The following is a 13,759-nucleotide window of genomic DNA, read 5'->3' as shown; positions in this document are numbered from 1 at the left end:
ACCCCTTAGTTACGTTCATGCCGCTCGCGCCACTCACCAACCCGTGTGCCCCCACCCATTTTTTTTTTTAGGCTGCCTCTCTTGCTTCCGTCCTTGCCGTGACTCCTGGTATCACCGCCATTCCTCCCTCGATGCTTCCGCCTGTTTCCACGACAGGCTCTCATGCCCTTCCATTACCTCCTCCAATGTCCATGATGTCCTCCACTCCGGGGCACGCTGCTTGGTCTGTTGGTGATGGGATCTTCTGTTACGCTCTCCGTTTGTAGAATGACCGGACCAAGGTGCAGCGTGGTAGGCGTACATTTTCTTTATTAATGTTCCACCAAAAAAACAATAAACAACACATCGAACGTAAAGCTTCGTAGTGCAAAACATGCAACAAACAAAGACAAGATCCCACAACTGAAGGTGAGAAAAAGTGCTGCCTAATAAGTATGATCCCCAATCAGAGACAATGATAGACAGCTGCCTCTGATTGGGAACCATACCCGGCCAGCAAATAAATATACAAACTAGAATGCCCACCCAAATCACACCCTGAACTAACCAAATAGAGAAATAAAAAGGCTCTCTAAGATCAAATCAAATTTATTTATATAGCCCTTCGTACATCAGCTGATATCTCAAAGTGCTGTACAGAAACCCAGCCTAAATCCCCAAACAGCAAGCAATGCAGGTGTAGAAGCACGGTGGCTAGGAAAAACTCCCTAGAAAGGCCAAAACCTAGGAAGAAAGGTTATGTGGGGTGGCCAGTCCTCTTCTGGCTGTGCCGGGTGGAGATTATAACAGAACATGGCCAAGATGTTCAAATGTTCATAAATGACCAGCATGGTCGAATAATAATAAGGCAGAACAGTTGAAACTGGAGCAGCAGCACAGTCAGGTGGACTGACTAAGATCAGGGCGTGGCAGTTCTATTGTTTCCAGTACTTGTCATATATTATCTCCAATGTATTGTCCATGTAAGAAACCTGTAGGACTAATAATATCTGAGAATACCTTATTAATTCTATGTACTATGCATTTTGCTAGAATTTTTGCATCCCAACACTGAAGTGTAAAGGTCTTTAAATTGTTTAAATTGATTGGATCTTTATCTTTACAACTTGGGTCCTGTTCAGTAATAATGAAATCAGACCTTGTTGAGTATCTGATAACCTACCATTTTTATAGGAGTAGTTAAAACGCTAATAACGGTCCTCCGAGTACAATGGTTCCTGAATGAAAAGTGTTGAGATTATGCAGCAGGACAGAGGTAATTTGTGGTTTAGTACGGTACCCTGCACCACTGCTGCATTGCTCCAGACCACCACAAGGGGGAGTTAGAGCACTGATTATGCTTTTGTGTTGCAAGGCACTAATGTGTCTCTAACTGACAACGAATGGGCGATATAAACCAAATAGAAACTGATAATTGCGCACAACTTCAAAATTGAATTTCAATGAACTAAACGATGAGGATGAAGAAGGTGATTGAATTTAGAAACTAAAATGTTCAATTATTTTCCATGATATTCTTAAGATATATATGTTGACTATATGTAACAGTATAGACTTTACGTCCGTCCCCTTGCCCCGACCTGGGCGCGAACCAGGGACGCTCTGCACACGTCAACAGTCACCCTCGAAGCATCGTCACACATCGCTCCACAAAAGCTGCAGCAAGTGATGTATGCTAAATAATCAAGTTGATGGCGCAGTCATATGGCCTCGGCAGTGAGTGACTCACTCAATCATGGCTTTAGATCAAAATAAATAAGTACCAACATTCTTTCTGATAGTCTTTAATAAAGAATTTTTTTGGTTATCCTGACCTGGACACCATGTATTATAATCTCTAAAAGGAAAAATATTACCACCTTCTCTTGCCCATGTCGTTTTCCAGATTTGCCCTAACGAAAAATGTCCTTTAGATATTCATTTAGAATCTTCCAATCGTCTAAGTGTAATTATTGGCGGAGAGCCCTTGAGATTGCAAAATAGTTGGCAAACTTTGAAGACTGACAGGCAGTCAACATGTGGCGGGTTCGTCAGGTGGTCGCTGTACCCTGACATTTCCATTCCTCTTCTGACAACAGAACTTGACCAACTGCTCACCAGGCACAGCAAGGCCCACCAAACCGTTATGCTGTTCTGCTATTCCAAGGATGTGTAACCGAAGAGAGATACCACGAGTGGACACAGAATACCAACTGGGATGGATCCTGAGTAAAATGTGGTTTACCAGTGAACCTCCGGCTGTTTATCATTAATACTGTGTCTCAGAAGTTTTTGTCCATGACTGATGCAACCCAAAAAAGCATTAAAGACAGAGTTAAGACAGAGTACTTGAGGTCACCAAGAAAATCTGGACATGGCCGGCTCTCCCTTATGTAAGGAATTTGGCACTTTACCATGTCTACTATGTACTGTACGCTATGTTTACTTGTCAGACTGCACAGTAGCCTAATAAACATATGCAGGCGGCTTCTATCTTCAATATGCTTTAAATGCTTTATTATCCCAATGTTTAAAGTGCGTGTGGGCAACTTCATGCAACCGCAAAATGTCTGATAAAGCCTATAGTGTACAATATTCCTTCATCAACCTCTTTATGCTTTCGTTAATTAATAACTATGGGAATAAATATCACTGAATGAAAGAAATATTGGAATAAAGTAGGCTAATGAAGGTAAACAAATTGTTGCTTACTGGAACACCCAAAGTCATCCAATTGTCATAATAGCCGCACTGTTTCAGCACTGTTTCAGCACTGTTTCGCGCTGCTCTGAGACCAGCATGGGGACTGGTCTTGATAAATCAATACGATTTATCACTTAGCTAAATAGTTGGGAAGAGATTTTCTATGTACCATTTCATGGCACGTGGTTTATGAATTGACAAGCAATCTTCCGTTCCTTCTGAAAGCCCTAATCTGCTCACTTAAATTAATAAAGATCCTGGTCATGGTGCTATTAGCAGAACAATAGACTCTTCAACCTTTACAAAAGGATAGCTTGGCTAGGTGTAAAAAATAATCCCCCAAGTCCAAACCTCATGCAACTGCAAAATGTCAGATGAAGTATATACTGCGCAGTATTTCATATACATATTTATGCTTTCGTTAATAAAATAATGATAAAAATATTTTTCTAAATTAATGGAAGAGGCAAGTGGAAGGGGAAAATGTTTTCAAACACTTGTTTTTCAAAAGGGTTATTAGCAGGACAATAGACACGATCTGGTCCTAAAAACACCTCTCTGACTTTGGGTCCAGCATATCTCGAGATGATGTCATTGAATGTCTCGCCAGCTTTGATCCATTCCTGGGCCTGTAAAGTTCGTTGTTCGTCAAAAGACAAATCGTTGGGTTGAAACTAAAGAACAGTGCAAAACAAGAGAACACATATTGTTAATGTTTTAAAAAATTGCCAAGAAACTGAAGGTCTCGAACAACCCTGTGTACTACTCCCATCACAGAACAGCACAAACTGTCTCTAACCAGAACAGAAAAAGGAATGGGAGTGCACAACTGAGCAAGAGTGCATTAGAGTGTCTAGTTTGAGAAACAGACGCCTCACACGTCCTCAACTGGCAGCTTCGTTAAATAGTACCCGCAAAACACCAGTCTCAACGTTAACAGTAAAGAAGCGACTTTGGGATGCTGACCTTCCAGGCAGACTTGCAAAGAAAAAGCTATATCTCAGACTGGCCAATAAAAATAAAAGATTAACATGGGCAAAAGAACACAGACACTGGACAGAGGAACTCTGCCTAGAAGGCCAGCATCCCGGAGTCGCCTCTTCACTGTTGATGTTGAGACTGCATAGCCTTTATAGCCTTTATTTCTCAGACCAAGAATATACTGACGAGTTTCATAAGATAATTCTTTGTTTCTGGCAATTTTGAGCCTCTAATCGATCCCACAAATGCTGATGCTCCAGATACTCAACGAGTCTAAAGGCCAGTTTTATTGCTTCTTTAATAAGAACAACAGTTTTCAGCTGTACTAACATAATTGCAAAAGGGTTTTCTAATGATCAATTAGCCTTTTAAAATGATAAACTTGGATTAGCTAACACAACGTGCCATTGAAACACAGGAGTGATGGTTGCTGATAATGGGCACCTATGTAGATATTACATAAAAAATCTGCCTCCAGCTACAATAGTAATTTACTACATTGACAATGTCTACACTCTATTTCTGATCAATTTTATGTTATTTTAATGGGCAAAAAATTGCTTTTCTTTATAAAACAAGTACATTTCTAAGTGACCCCAAACTTATGAACAGTAGTGTATACAAACTCAGCAACAACAAAAAACGTTCCTTTTTCAGGTCCCTGTCTTTCAAAGATAATCCAAATAACTTCACAGATCTTCATTGTAAAGGGTTTAAACACTGTTTCCTATGCTTGTTCAATGAACCATATACAATTAATGAGCATGCACCTGTGGAACGGTCGTGAAGACACTAACAGCTTACAGACGGTAGGCAATTAAGGTCACAGTTATGAAAACGTAGGACACTAGAGAGGCCTTTCTACTGACTCTGAAAAACACCAAAAGAAAGATGCCCAGGGTCCCTGCTCATCTCCGTGAATGTGCCTTAGGCATGCTGCAAGGAGGCATGATGACTGTAGATGTGGCCAGGGCAATAAATTGCAATGTCCGTACTGTGATATGCCTAAGACAGCGCTACAGGGAGACAAGACGGACAGCTGATCATCCTCGCGGTGGCAGACCACTTGTAACAACACCTGCACAGGATCAGTACATCCGAACATCACACCTGCAGGACAGGTATAGGATGGCAACAACAACTGCCCGAGTTACAACAGGAATGCACAATTCCTCAATCAGTGCTCAAACTGTCCGCAATAGGCTGAGAGAGGCTGGACTGAGGGCTTGTAGGTCTGTTGTAAGACAGGTACTTACCAGACATCACGGGCAACAACATTGCCTATGGGCACAAACTCACCGTCGATGGACCAGATAGGACTGGCAAAAAGTGCTCTTCACTGACGAGTCGCGGATTTGCCTCACCAGGGGTGATGATCGGATTTGCGTTTATCGTCGAAGGAATTAGGCCTGTACTCTGGAGCGGGATCGATTTGGAGGTGGAGGGTCCGTCACGGTCTGGGGCGGTGCGTCACAGCATCATCGGACTGAGCTTGTTGTCATTGCAGGCAATCTCAACGCTGTGCATTACAGGGAAGACATCCTCACTCATGTGGTACCCTTCCTGCAGGCTCATCCTGACATGACCCTCCAGCATGTGAATGCCACCAGCCATACTGCTCGTTCTGTGTGGGATATGCTGCAAGACAGGAATGTCAGTCTTCTGCCATGGCCAGCGACGAGCCCGGATCTCAAATCCATTGAGCACGTCTGGAACCTGTTGGATCGGAGGGTGAGGGCTAGGGCCATTCCCACCAGAAATGTCCGGGAACTTGCAGGTGCCTTGGTGGAAGAGTGTGGTAACATCTCACAGCAAGAACTGGCAAATCTGGTGCAGTCCATGAGAAGCAGATGCACTGCAGTACTTAATGATACTGACTGTTACTTTTGATTTTGACCCCCTCCCCTTTGTTCAGGGACACATTATTAAATTTGGTGGCCACATCAGATACTGACGGTTATTTATTTATTTTTTTGACACCCCTTTGTTCAAGGACACATTTTTCCATTTCTGTTAGTCACATGTCTAAGGAACTTGCTCAGTTAATGTCTCCGTTGTTGAATCTTGTTTTGTTCATACAAATATTTACACATGTTATTAAGTTTGATGAAAATAAACTCAGTTGACAGTGAGAGGATGTTTCTTTTTTGCTGAGATTATATATATACTGTATATATATTTATATAAAATGTCTTACAGAGCCTTTCCATAAGTCCACTCAAGTTTCTTCAACTGTCTTCTTACTGTGATTAGAGTGATATTGATTGCCTTTGCTGATCGCTCATTATCTTCAACCACCAGTGAGTCCACCAAATGCATTGTTTTAACTCTAAAAGCAGATTTGCGCCAACAAAAAAATGCATCAACCCATACAAATATATTCATTTATTATTAACCCTGCATTATAATTGTATAAAAGCCCTTTAGATATTGAATTAGATCTACTGTACAAGGACATTTTATTGATCTGCTAGTATTTTCATTTAGAGATTCCGGTTTCCTTTTATGTATCCTACCAATTGTTATTGGATTATTCACCATGGCAACCAACTACATGTATTTCTTAGTTAGGTTGGCTTGTTTGCAGAATTTACAGCCTGCTACGCTTGTGAAAAACAAAATGCCCCCAGAAGAATATCTAAAGGGATTTTATATAATAATAATCATCATCATCATCATCATTGGATACAAATCACTATCACAATATTAAAAATGTTCAAATGGATTCATTAATTAAATCACTTTAAATTCAATTTTATTAGTCACATGCGCCAAATACAACAGCTTACTTACGAGCCCCTAACCAACAATGCAGTTAAAAAAATAAGGATAAGAATAAGAAATAAAAGTAACAAGTAATTAAAGAGCAGCAGTAAAATAACAATAGCAAGACTGTATACAGGGGTAGAGTTATTTTTATTTTTTATTTTTTTATTTTACTAGGCAAGTCAGTTAAGAACAAATTCTTATTTTCAATGACGGCCTAGGAACAGTGGGTTAACTGCCTGTTCAGGGGCAGAACGACAGATTCTGTCAGCTCAGGGATTTGAACTTGCAACCCTTGCGGTTACTAGTCCAACGCTCTAACCACTAGGCTACCCTGCCACCCCACAATAAAGTGACTATGCATAGATGGTAACAACAGAGAGTAGCAGCGGTGTAAAAGAGGAGGAGGGGGCGGGGGGGTCAATGCAAATAGTCTGGGTAGCCATTTGATTCGATGTTCAGTAGTCGTATGGCTTGGGGGATATAAGCTGTTTAGAAGCATCTTGGAACTAGACTTGGCGCTCCGGTAAAGCTTGCCGTGCGGTAGCAGAGAGAATAGTCGATGACTAGGGAGGCTGCAGTCTTTCCCAATTTTTAGGGCCTTCCTCTGTCACCGCCTGGTATAGAGGTCTTGGATGGCAGGAAGCTTGGCCCCAGTGATGTACTGGGCCGTTCGCACTACCCTCTGTAGTGCCTTGCAGTCGGAGGCCGAGCAGTTGCATACCAGGCAGTGATGCAACCAGGATGCTCTCGATGGTGCAGCTGTAGAACCTTTTGAGGATCTGAGGACCCATGCCAAATATTTTCAGTCTTCTGAGGGGGAATAGGTTTTGTTGTTCCCTCTTCACGACTGTCTTGGTATGCTTGGCCCATGTCAGTTTGTTGGTGATGTGGACACCAAGGAACCTGCTCCACTGCATCCCCATCGATGAGAATTATTTTTCCTGTAGTCCACAATCTTTAGCTGAAATGTTGCTGTTCATCTGATGAAGGTGCACATGGTCCTATTTATATCATGAATATGAAAATGGAGTGCATAAATGATTAAATATTAAAACATTAGACCTCTCACTAAAGGTTTCAGTCATACAAAAGTTATACATAAATCTGAACTGGTTGGAGATTATACGAATACATGGCCATGAAGGCTATATCATTTTTCAAGCTGTTCAAACATTCATAGATGACCAGCAGGGTCAAATAATATAAACAGTAGTTATAGAGGAAGCAACCGGGCAGCAGCTTAGGAGTAAATACCAGTTGGCTTTTCATAGCCGAGCATTCAGAGGTCAAGACAGCAAGTGTGTGTCCGTGTGTGTGTGCTAGAGAGCGAGAGAGAGAGCGGGGATCGAAACACACACAGTAACGTGTAGAATATAGCAATAAGAATGTCAGTTTAATATACAGTGCAGATCACATCCTATTACCATTCTCAGAGTTTTAAGAATTGTGTGTGTTGAATTATTTGTGACGTTGTGGAATTTGAAGCATATTGAAGATATGCAACAGTGTGGTCAACTATTTCAGCACCGTTTGGCGCTGCTCTGAGACAAGCATGTGGACTGGATCTCCGTTTGGGTATTGGTTAGACTACAATTAGGGTGTGGAAATGTTAGGATTATTTTTCTCTTAGTACTGTAGCCTACTCCCACTGAGAGTGGCATGTTGTACAGCGCCATATTTTCCTAACGGAAACCCTGAGGGTTTAGTTTTTCGTTTTTATTGGAATAGAAACACTATATTATGTATCAAATTAATTAAGCTACATTTCTTAAAATCAAAGATGCGCTCTGGTGGTCAAACTAGCACTAACTAGCATTAATGGCTACAATGGCTGACACTGAAGCATGTTCCAGTTTAGGTCAACTAGCAGGACAAATTCAGACTTAGTGTAAGGGGCCAGGAGAGAGCTTACAGGTCAGTGCTGACGGTGGCTGAGGTGTTCATTGGTAAAAATTGCAGCTCCACTACCTTTGGAAGATCTGTCTTGCTGAAAAAAGTTATAACCAGAAAGGTTAACATCAGTGTTCAAAACACTCTTTCTTAACCATGTCTCAGTGATGACCAACACATCTGGAATGGAACTGTGAACCTACACTTTCAGTTGATAAATTTTAAGTAATAAGCGTCTAGTGTTAACGAGCATAAATCAGTGAAGCACATATCAGAGCACAAATTAGAATTGGGGCTAGCAACAGAAGATGGGCCAAGGTGTACATGCACATTTCCAGATATAATCAGCAGTAATAAAATCAGAGCACGGCAGAGGACATGGAGGACAGTGTTGATTTATAACATTTGAATGTGCATTAGATGGCAACAAGATCATATTGTACAAAGATTTCATGGTCGAATTGCTGCAAGAAGCCACTACTAAAGGACACCAATAATAAGAAGAAGAGACTTGCGTGGGCCAAGAAACACGACCAATGGACATTAGACCGGTGGAAATCTGTCCTTTGGTCTGATGAGTTTGTTTCCAACCGCCAAGTCTTTGTGAGACGCAGAGTAGGTGAACGGATGATCTCCACACCTGTGGTTCCCACTGTGAAACATGGAGGAGGAGGTGTTACGGTGTGGGGGTGCTTTGCTGGTGACACTGTCAGTGGTTTATTTAGAATTCAAGGCACACTTAACCAGCATGACTAACACAGCATTCTGCAGCGATACGCCATCCCATCTGGTTTGTGCTTAGTGCGATTATCATTTGTTTTTCATCAGGACAATTTCCACAATTGGAAGGATTGTCACCTGTAACCAGGATTGGCATTACAAAAACTACATTTTTGTCAAGCAATTATTATTTTTGCAAAGAATGATTGTGATTCATCCTGTATTGATCCTAACATCACCCCATAGCATCGTGGGATACACACGCACACACATACAAACTCAAGAGAAGACTTGATATGCAAATGCATATACAGTTGTAGCTGTTTGAGAAGGCATGCAACAGTTTTGCAAGAATGGGGAGATTTTATTAACCAATGTCAAGTCCTAGCTAATGGAGCTCAGATACACCCCCCTACCCTGAAACACACATATGCTGGTCCCCCGCTGTGACCATTTTCCCAAGCAACTCTGTGCAGTCAGACCTTTTTATTATTTTATGCCATCAGGGCCACAATAATTTGCCCCCTCTCTGATTGTTTGAGTGTGAGCCCCTCCCCATGGGTTACTGCAGCTAGTGTTGCCAGCACTGCCACTACCTGGGTGAAGGCACCTCACCGAAATTCCCACCGGCTAGGTAGATGTCATCAAAGTCCTCATTAGCAGCTTTGAGAAATTCCACCCATCCAGGGACTTTGTTAGACCAGCCCTGCCAGGCAGGCTGAGACACTTGAGGAGGCATTGCTGCCTTAGCTGGTCTCTGACCATGTTTATCTTTCTGTCTTGGCTGCTTATAGGCTACTTGCAGTAGTGTATAAACTTAACCGCATGCTAGCATACCTAAACTTAACTTTGTCCTAACCACTTGTGCTTTGTAACAGTTTCTCGGGCTGTTACACTCTGTTGCGATTTGGACAATGTTACTGTTTCTTGTGAGATCAAGTTGCAATGGACAGTTATCTAGCAGAGGTTACGTGAGATCTCTGTCCGTACAGTATGATCTGATATGTATGAATGAGTTAAATTTGGCATGCTCTGCCAGCGTGCCTTTTCATCCGTAGTATAATCTGATTGCCACTGATTAAATAATGTGGGACATAACATCTGCTGTGTCTGGACAATTCACATATTTATCCTTAACATTCCGTATCACTTATTTTAGGCCCATGTTTTCAAACTGAGGGTGAATGGATTTTAAACCAAAGGACAGGTAGTCAAGCTGACTGTTTTGATGTGTGAGACCCTACTGTACATGAAGATTAGTCATGGGTAATATGTATTAATAAAGACTTGGTTTATTGACAATGAGAAAGGACTATGCTGGAGCAGCTTATTGGATAATAATTGTATGTAAGAGCTGAGGACTTTGAAAAATGTAAGTGGCCATTGTGGTGTTCAAATCCTGATAATAGCGTTTAGTAGTTATACAAAAGGTGAAGGTGGGGTAGATTACATTTTTTACAAGTGTTCATTTTGTGAGTTTTTCCTCAATGGTAATTACCTGATTGACATACCTTGGGTGGGGAGTATTCACTGTTCTGCTTGCTTGAGTCTCTGATGACTCTGAGGTCTAAATGCTAAATAGCCCTCTCCTGCTGTGAAATGTAAACTAATCAGGAAGCATGTGTGTTTAACCAGCAGACAGAATTGAACTGTACACACAAACATGCGCCTCTGTGTGTGCATGTTTGCTGTGGGTGTTACCGCTGAAGGGACAGGAAGAGAGCTCATTAGGTGTCTTGGCCCAAAACACTGAGGGTGTTTTGTCGAATCAGCACAAAGCAGGGAGGCTCTTATGGAGGCAGATGCACCTGCTTGTTATCTTTCAATTAAAAGTCAAAGCCCCGCAAACAAAAGGAGTGATGCTCCGTGGACACGATGAGTCCTCTCCGTCCTCCGGCTTAGGTGACATCACAGCAAAGAGGTACTCCCCATGCCTCCTTTCTCTACTCTCTCCCTCTCTTCTCCTCCTTCCCCTGCACTCGTGGTGTGATGGGTTTCCCAGCCCTTAGTTTTGATCTGCGGATGCACGTGTTATCATTGTGACTCCCCTGGACGTTGGGTCCAGGCTAAATATTTTTGCAGAAAGCATGTGACAGGTCTTGTAGGCCTCCGGCCGGCTCTCGGGATTAAGGACAGAGGTTATGGCCTAGAGTGGTGAAGTGGTTCAGCTTTGACCTTCAGGCTCACAAGGTTCGGCAGGGAGAGGTTTTGATGCAATTCATTGGGTGGGGGAAGAAAACAGTTTAATATCATCCTAACACCCAAACTACTTATATATTATGATTTCTATAGGCATAGACATGAGTTTATCAGTGTCTTACTCTGGTACAAATTCATAGGTTATCGAATCTGTCAAATACGTAATAAAAAGAGCAACAGACTTATAACCATGGCAGAAAATAAAAGGGGAGAAAAGACCTTGATAAAGAACAGGTCTGAGACCGTTAGACAAGACATCTAAGATGGGACAATATGTTCCCACACATAGGGGGACAAGGCTCAGATTCCTTGTCAAAGACATATAGAAAGTTACTTTTCATAGATTCCCTCAGCAAGTGTAACATCTCATCGTGTAGTGGATTAAGCGTATATGAGATGTGCCTATAATGCTGCTGATACAGTGTGCTTACAGAGAGCACTGAGTTTGAAATGGACATGAGAGAGAGGAGAGTGAGAAAGAGAGAGAGAGAGAGCGAGAGAGAGAGACAGAGCGCCCAATCTAGAACAAGGATTGACTTCTTGCAAATAATTACTCCCAAGCATGTGAACAGAGCGAAATGTACCTATTCTTGCTATTGACACGTTCTGAGTGCAAATACGTTGTTGTCTGCTGTAAAATCAAATGACTCCACAGTGTCCTCTACAGGTTAACCGTATCAGTTCAATGAACAGAGGGTGAAAAAAAAATTAGCACCAGTGACTTGCCGGTCAAACCATAATCATCCCATAGAAGAGTAAATAAAACTTCACTTTTATTGGGATTCTATTCAGGTGACAAGTAATATAACCTATTCAGACCAAATTCACATGCAACCATCACAGACACAAGCACATATAATGACAACTCCCATTCACAGGAAATATAGAGGAAAATCTGAGGGAAAGCAGATATGTATATTAGAACGAATGCAATATGCTATGGTGCCAGATACACCCTTTAAAAAAATATTGATTACATATCCTAGAGGAGATATCTAAACCCATGCTTCATGGGTAAATATGTGTGTGAGTGTTTGCAAATGGCATGCATGTGGAGTATTTCCATTCGCCTCACCCTTTGCTCATTAACCATTGGTCACAAAACCATTCTATGCTCTACAATAGTCATTTGAATGTCAGTCATACTTTGAATAACTGTACTTTTCCATAGTTGGAAATATACTATTAAGTCTATTTGTTCTGTCTCCACAAATCTAAATATTACATTTTTTAAAGGTTACTTTTTAAACACTACAAACGTATGCATATAGGGGAAACACTTTGCTTTGTGTATGGGCATGTGGACAGAGTTGCTATACTCTCATTAACTCGATATTGAAACTCCTTTTGAAGCCTCAGGAAGCTAATCAACACAACAAGGTCCTCAGCCCTGGGGCTGTCCTCGCTATGGATCCTGTCTTGCGTGAGAAAGAAAGGAGAAAAGACAACAACGAGTGAGGTGAGGGATTGGAGAGGTCAGAAACCATGGAAACTATGTGGAGTGCCTCCACTAAAAGCAGTGTTCGAGAGAGAGAACAGTGACCCATCGCTGTGATGGCGGAATACTGGTACAATGTTATAGTGAATGGGGAACATGCACGCTTCTACTGGGCCACAAAGGGATGGAGTTGGTGCAGGGGAGATGGGATTTAGAGGATATGGATATTATGTGCATATTTTGAGATTGAGTGCGTCTTCGTGGGAGTATGTTTTGAGGGGCAGTATTGGGGAGATGCGGGACTGTGTGTGTGAGAACTAAAGCGAGAGAGGATAGAGGTTCTCTGTATCTCACTCTCTCTCTCTCTCTGTGTGTGTGTGTGTGTGTGTGTGTGTGTGTGTGTGTGTGTGTGTGTGTGTGTGTGTGTGTGTGTGTGTGTGTGTGTGTGTGTGTGTGTGAGATATCCCATCCGTACAGACTCATGCAGTCCCCCTATTAAATTAATTCCTTGTGTAACAAATATGTAGCAGGCATTCGTCTTCCCTACGCATAAAGATCAATTATCAGATATGTATGCCTTGTTCTCTTTTGATTTACATGACAGATGAAAGAGGATGAATATCAAAAACAATTGTGCTTTTGGGAATGCTTAAATGCTTAAACAAAACCTCCAATATCAAACAATATGTCCATGCAAGTCAACAATCTGACATGTTTCAGTTGATTGTGTTGGCTCAGCCATGCCTAGCTAAGAGCTTCCTAAAGCTCACCTGAACACCAGTGTCATTCTCACTTGGGAACATATAATGAATGACATTTTCTAAAGTTTGACTTTCTTTCTAATAAGGATAATTTCTTGCAACTTCATTTCTTGCAACTTTCAGCACCTAGAAATGCTGTGATAATGAGGCTATGGAATGAGCCTTTTATGATTGCTGAACTCAGCATCATGTGTGTGGTACCACAAAAGCAAAACACCTTTCATACCTGAACATCCTCACCTACTGTACTCTGTATCCTTTTAGAGATCCAGGCATCACTATAATGTTCAACATAGGCTACAATCAGTTTAACTGATCA

Source organism: Oncorhynchus nerka, linkage group LG3 (assembly GCF_034236695.1).
Source record: "Oncorhynchus nerka isolate Pitt River linkage group LG3, Oner_Uvic_2.0, whole genome shotgun sequence".
Classification (NCBI taxonomy): domain Eukaryota; kingdom Metazoa; phylum Chordata; class Actinopteri; order Salmoniformes; family Salmonidae; genus Oncorhynchus; species Oncorhynchus nerka.
Note: the sequence above shows the minus strand (reverse complement) of the source record.